Raw genomic sequence first — 7,910 nt, 5'->3', positions numbered from 1 at the left:
AGCACACGGCCCCTAGCAGCCTCCACACACACACAAACTACACAATACTATCCACAAACTACGAAAACCTGCTCTTCCAACAGAACTCCCTCTGAAACTCCCCTGTTAGCAGCTCTGTTCGCTGGCTGCTGTGCCACTGCCTGACTGGCTGGCACACTCTGAGCAGGCCTCAGCAGCATAATATTTAAAAGAACCATGATGTCTGTCTAAACTAGGGCTCCCAGTGTTTTTTATATCAGTGAGCTGAACTAGTCTTATCAAGTAGTGAAACTTTTTTTTTTTTTTTTGCCTGGGTAGGGGAGACGGTGGACAGAGAGAGAAAAAGAAAAGATTGATTGAAGCCAGACCCAACACACAACAGTAATCTCTCAGTGTCTCCAGCCCATCGAGATTTGGCTAAGTCTACAAATTTCTGAATGCTTGTGTGAATTGGAAATGTCAATCCTTTTCAAATTCACCCACTGTTCACAAGCACTCAAAAGTTTCTATGCTCAATCTAAGTTTTGGTAAAGGCAGACTAATTTCATAAGTGATAACAACTCTTGGTAAATTCTCCTTTTTCATTCCAGTCAGTGGGGATAGTGACTTGGCACACACAGTGTTGAAGTTTCATCAGCTGGCCCTGCTTGCCAAGCATGGCAAAGTTCTTCTAGCAAAAATCTCTTCAGCATGAGGCAATAGAGCAGCATAAGAGCCTTTGCCCAGCAGCGGACTGAAAGCGGCTGATAATGAATGACTGGTGATGATTACATGGAGTTTTTTACTTCCTGCAAAATGATAGATATGCGCCAAGTCAGCACCACACTGACAAAGCTTTGTAATGCCATGCTGGAAAACAGGCTTGACAGCAGGCCTATGGCTTACAATCTCTAGGCCAGTGGACAGGCATAGCATCCAGATACAGAAGGTTAGCTGCCTCAGTCACTCACAATAGCACTTTATATTAGACACTTCCTGGCACCATCTCAGTTGGCAAAAAGGTCCCATGACAGGAGCAGTCAAAGGAAAAGAATGTCAGCTGCTAACTAATTTTAAGAGGATGGGTGATGGGAGGGGATTAATGGCTCAACGATGAGAAGGAAAGTTAACATGTGTGACAAATTCCTCCTCTACCTTGGTGTGTCCTGCGCTTATTGGCAGATTTTGCTAGTCTCAGAGATCTTCCTGTGTTGGATCAGGTTTTGGGGGGGAACCCGGGCCCACCTTCTACCCCGGGTTCCAGCCCAGGGCCCTGTGGACTGCAGCTGTCTAGAATGCCTTCTGGAACAGCTACATGACAGCTACAATTCCCTGGGCTATTTCCCCAAGGCCTCCTTCCAACACCTTATGTATCCTCACCACAGAACCTTCCTCCTGATGTCTGTTAACACTTGTATTCCTCAGTCCTCCAGCAGCGCACCTTCTCAGCTCCTTACACACATACACATATACATATATATACATACATACATATATATATACATACACACACATACACACAAACCACAAACTGAAGTGAGCTCCTTTTTAAACACAGGTGCCTTGATTAGCCTGCCTTAATTGATTCTAGCATCTTCTTGATTGGCTGCAGGTGTTCTAATCAGCCCGTCTGCCTTAATTGTTTCCAGAAAGTTCCTGATTGTTCTGGAACCTTCCCTGTTACCTTACCCAGGGAAAGGGGATCTACTTAACCTGGAGCTAATATATCTGTGTTCTATCACTCTCCTGTAGCCATCTGGCTGACCCTGTCACACATGCAATAGTGGAGTAAATTGGTGTTTCTAAAACTTTTCCCACTAAAAATGCAGGCAAGAAACATAGGAGTAAACTATTAATCTGTTATACAAATAAATGATCTCTTTCTGAAGAAACCCCTTAGTAAAGCAGCAAGAGAAATGATTTTTATCCACCGCAGCTTGCTCTTTACATGAGTCCTTTCCACATGCCCACACCTGTGTTGATATTCAGCCTGCATCCCTCTTTTATTCACTCTGGTAAGGTGGAAAAGAATGTTATGACACAATATGAAGTAAACCTTCAGCCTCACTTTTCAGTAGCAACTGCTGTTATTCATAATGCACCTTGCAAGCATGGCTACCTGCCAATCAAACAAATATCACCCTACTGAGTCCCCTAAACAGCCATCTGATCCTTTCCTAACCATTGTTTAGAGTTATTTAGGGGTGCCTATGGAGTGATGATTAACAGCTCCAGGCGCTGTGCAAGCACTTGGAATATGCATTTCTTACTAGTAGGGACATTTTTTTCCTTCATATTTTTATTGGTTGTGTTTTATTAGTCACATTGCTCTTCAGTCTCCCTGCAGCATTGGCAGCAATGCCATTAGCTCTAGATAAAGGTTCATGTCCTCTTTTCATGGCTGAGGTGCGGTACCACAATAAAAGCAATATCAATGAACAATGTATTGCAGAAAATTAATAAGCAGTATACTGAAGAATTGTTGGCAGCCAGTAGTGACTACTGAATAGGGCAACCCTTAATATCAAGTCATTTCTTGTTTTGGTTGCTAAGTAAGGATAGAATGCTCGTGGTAGCTTGGTAGAGTGAAGAAGATGTAAAAACAGTAAGTGAAGTCTAAGCATGTTAAGTACATAGTAAATATCTGTAACTGTCCAGCGTCTATAGGAGATAAGTCGTTCCTTGGTTGTAATCTCCCTAATACTAGCCTGCAGAAACATTTACACAGTTTAATAACAATATTAATACTTCACTCAATACAACACCTTTTATCCCAGAATCTCAAAGAACATTGCAATAGGAACGAAGCCTCACAATACTATTGGGAGGTAGGTAAGCATTTTCGTTCCTGTTTTCTAGATGAGCAAACTGAAGTAGAATGGTTAAGGGCCAAAAAATTGTACACAGAGATGGAAAGAAGGATGGGCTAGAACTCAGAACACATTGATTCAAACCCTGGCCTTCCCATATACTTCTTTTGTGAGTGGGGGCATGTCACTTCATTTCTCTGGGAATCTGTTCTTCCTAACCTCCCCACCACTCCCTGTAACATGAGAATAATAATAATTCCGTTTACTCACTTTTTTGTCTTGCCTGTTTAGGCCCCAACACTGAAACAGCTAATGCATGTGCTTAACTTTAACAGAAGTTCAATATATAAAAATAAGGAGTTGTTATTACATGTCACCACTCACATGCTTAAAGTTAATCACCTGCTTAAGTGTTTTCAGGATTGGAGTCTTTGACTGTAAGCTCTTCAGGGTTAGAGACTGTCTCTTACTACACATATGTGGAGCACTTAACACAATGGGGAGCTGATCTTGATGGGAGGACTCAAGGTGCTATTATAATATAAATAATAAACAAAAAGAATTAGCCCTTACTCCCAGTCCACTGCTTGGATAATATTGCAATACTCCAGACAGAAGAATGTAAAGAGATAGACTACTCTAACCACTAGACCACACGGCAAGGAAAATGGCTGCTATCATTAAATTAATGTGTTTGACATTCCTGGAACTTTTTGGAATGCTTTATGGCTGGCAGTTTTTATTAAGTTGTTTAAAAACAGAAGGAGGAGATAAATTATTTGAAGGAAAGGAAAGAGAAAAATAGGATTAACATATTTCCATCTAAGCCATAAAAATAATTATCTGATTACCACCAGAATGGCATGGGACAAATTGCTAGGGTCGGGGGAAAATCCTGGGCAGCATCCCATCCAGCTGGCAATTCCAATGCTCCATGGTCAGCCTTTTTATTAATGAACATCTGTTTTTGCTACAGAACAGAGTGGACTTTCTCCCATAAATTCTCCTTTCACATATTTCTTAGACAATGACATTAGGAGTTATTCATTGTCACGAAAATAACCCAAAATTTATTTTTAATATTAGATATTGCATATTCATTAGAGCAGTTTCCTCACTCACTACATTATTGATGAACAGATTGCCAATATCTACAGTCGGGTGAAAAATGATTGACTTTTCACATTTTTTACAAGATTTGGTTTCAGCCATGTTAGCACGCCTTTCTTGTTAGCTTTACACACAAACTGAATGAGTATTGCTGGCAAAAATCTTAATGGAAAACAAATTTCAAAATACCTTGTACATGTATTCATGGAAACTGAATTTTAAATTAGCAGGCATAAGTATCCACATCAGCAGTGAGAGCACATTGATGGGGTCAGGAAACAAACAATACCACCTGACTCATCTGACCAACTATGACTGAGCAATAGCTTGAATTTTGAACAATAGTGATCAATTCATACAGTAAAAAAATTCTGTGAGAAAGATACTTAAATAAATTAAAATTATTAGATTTGAGCACATTGCAGTCTGCTCACGTATGTTCTGTGATCTGAAAAAGATGCCTTATTCATCAAGTTAATAATTCATTACAAGTTATTTGCTCAGCCATACCAATACCTTACTATCAGCTGAACGCTATGCATCCAACATTACAGTAAAATTCAGAATTCAGTAATCCTGCAGCTGGTTTGCCTCATTCTTTTATTTAGTAGCATAAATTATAACTAAACTATCCGCACACTTCAGTATTTCAAATGAGCACAAGATAAAAAATTTGGGTCCTGATTCAGGATTTCAAAACACACCAAATTTGGAAGGCATTCAGGATGAGCATTTGGATGCTGACCATAAGATATATTGGCAACATTCAGATCAAGGTCCAATTTAGACAAAGCAGAATTCAAAAGTTTAAATTCCTATCTAAATCCTCTCCAAACTATATGAATCTTCCAAGAGTGTAACATTGGTCTGGAAATTCCATGAGAATATTTGCTAACTGACAATATTTTATTTCCAGTCCCAGACAGAAGTATTATGCCAATAGACCTTTGGTGTTCTAGCATTACCAATGCTACCCTTGGCTGGAAATGAAAAAACTAAACAAAACCTACTTAATCAAAATGTTTCAAACCCACATAAATGTTTTGGTTCCAGTTTACTTCTAAAAATAAATGAAGATTCAGTGGGTTTGGAGTTGAGGGGATATCATATTATATGTCTGTTTTTACACCGTACTCATCACCATAGTATCTGACCACCTGTCTTCAGTGCTTCATCCATCCCTAAATCTATGCGTATGATATTACTATAGCACATGACAAACTTTACAGTTGTGAGAAAACTGCATACTTCTGATGCATGGGGAGGTGCAACAGCAAAGGCAAATTGACTAGATTACAGGAAATGTTACTCTGATATAAACACGGATCATAACAGCCCTGGCTTTTTGTCACTTTCATCCAAAACTATTTAGTCTATCCACAGTCAGACTAGTCTTTTCACCTTCATCTGTGTAGCATGTGGCCTGTTGTTTTTTAACCTGGTGAGGCAAACGCCAGTCTGAAGTGCAGGCCATTTACTAGACTGGCTGGGATGTTTTTAGTTCATCTTTCAATCTGCTGTTCTACTGAAAACGTGGATTTTTGCATAGACAATTAGGCATGGCCAAATAGTTTTGTGCTCAGAGGGCTCTTATTCTTAATTTAATGGGTTTGGCTTTAGTTAATCAATGAGATTACTCCTTCAGCCCTTCCTATTTTTTACAATTTTTAAACAGACTTGCAGTTGCTGAAATAAATACATTTAATTGTATGCTGAATGACTGACTCCGTTTATTTGGAGAGTCTCACCATCCAATAACAAGCTGTTAAATAATGAACAAACACCCAGCCTGGCCTTAAATGGACTTTTGATTTGTGGCTGCAAAATTACTCTTGAAATTATTTGCAGGAACAATTTTGATATCCAAGTACCTCATTTGTGGCTTTAGTCAAGTACTTTGAGCTCTAAATGACACAAACTCCTCACACAAAGAATTGTGTGTGCAAACTTGAGCCCATTATTATTTTCACTGTCAAATTGTGGGTTTAACAGCATACAGCAGGTTTTGAATATCTGGCCTTAAGTACCTTTAAAGTTGTAAGTATAAAAAGAAACCTAGTGAGGAAAAGCAGCAGAGAATCCTGTGGCACCTTATAGACTAACAGACGTTTTGGAGCATGAGCTTTCGTGGGTGAATACGCTGCTTCTGACGAAGTGGGTATTCACCCACGAAAGCTCACGCTCCAAAACGTCTGTTAGTCTATAAGGTGCCACAGGATTCTCTGCTGCTTTTACAGATCCAGACTAACATGGCTACCCCTCTGATACTAGTGAGGAAGGATTGCAGTTAAAACACTGGACTGAAATCCAGTAGATTTGGGTTATATTTCTAGCTCCAACACAGACTTTTGTGTGTTCTTGGACAAGTAATTTAATTCCTCTATGCTTTAAATCTTCATCTGTAAAATGGTCATAATATACTTCCATTCTCCCACCCTTTGTCTTGTGTAGTTACAGTGTAAGCAATTTGGAGCAGCGACTCTCTCTTAAATGGTGTTTGTACAACACCTAGCCCCATGAGTCTTAGTGAAGGCCCCTGGGCAGTACAGTAACATGACTAATGAAATGTGTATTCTCTACTGTAATAGCAAATCTCTAATAATAATTTAGCTTAAAGTAAATAAACTCACAAGCAAACAGAGCATCTTCTTGTACATTAATTTAATAAAAAATGGGGATGGCGGGTGTTAAATTTGGCATTATCTACAAAATATTCACACACAAAACACCATAAGGATTCCCATGACTGTACATAGCACCCTAACATTGCTTTTGGGTGGGATTTTCAAAGGCGCCTAAGGATGTAGGCCTGTGAATCCCTTTGGTTCATTGAAAAATCCTAGCCTCTATTGTTAATACAATTTCACCATTAATTCTTCCCTTGATAGGGAATGTAGAGATGCACAAAGCTTTGAGGGGGAAGCCAGTGCAGCTTATCAGGTAAAGGACTAGACAAGAACTGTGGTTAGCTGGGTTCTAATTGCAAGCACTCCAGGTCCTTCCTAAGGTCACCCAGCAGGCATTTCCCCTCTCTGTGCCTTAGTACCTGTAAAATGGGGATAATGATACTTTGAGACCTATTGATGAAAATCCCTATGTATTATTATTGAGTAGTATCCTCCACAGCCCTTTTCACTGCCCATTTTCTTACTCAGAAAAATGTGTGTTGCTTTTTCATTAAAAAGCTAACTTTAAGTTGTCACATTTTACTGGCACACTGAAATAAGTAATCTGGGAGTTAGTGAAGAAAGTCACATTTCTGCAGATTTTTAATGAAGAGGGTTTTCTAAAAAAAACCACAAATTCTTCCAAGTGTAAAATGAATGCTTGGTTAGGTGAGTTGTAAGCACTTCTTCTCATTCCGTAATTATAAGCGAAATGTTCTTTAATGTGCAATAATAATGTTCAAGCTGTGCTATTTTGCAGTTAATAATTATACACAACAGCATGGGATATGATAGCTAGCAGAAAGTTTTTCCAGCTTAATGTAGTACCTCTATCTACCTGCCTTATTTCCTGTGCCTTGGCTTTGTAATCCATCCTTTATTCTGGAAATACGAAACTGAGTGGAGCACTAGTTACTTACCTTTTTAAGGACACAGTGTGTGGCAAGACTGCTGACTCACTCAAATCATTCCCATAAAGAGAAACGTATAATAGATTTCTCTCTCTTTTTTTTTTTTGTACGTTTGCTTCAAATAATACTCCAGCCACAGGAAAAAGCTTGAGATGTGACTTTTTAATACTGAGGATTGAAGCAGCCACAAGTACTTTCCAGACTCACATAATGTTACTCAAACAACACTAGAAACGGACAATAAAAAGCAGAGGTCATCAAGACCCAGCAATGTGCATCAATTTTGCTCATGAATGCATATATCATTGCACAGGCTGCATTAGTTACCGTAGACATGCACCATTTCCAAGATTTCTCGTGGGGTGAGAATACTGTATATCAGAGCCAGCTTCTCCATTAGGCTTTTAACCACAATACTTCCTGGTTTTGAATATTAGGAGTTACATCTAGAAGGA

Source organism: Chelonoidis abingdonii, chromosome 2 (genome assembly GCF_003597395.2).
Source record: "Chelonoidis abingdonii isolate Lonesome George chromosome 2, CheloAbing_2.0, whole genome shotgun sequence".
Classification (NCBI taxonomy): Eukaryota; Metazoa; Chordata; order Testudines; family Testudinidae; genus Chelonoidis; species Chelonoidis abingdonii.
This window is presented reverse-complemented; position numbering follows the sequence as displayed.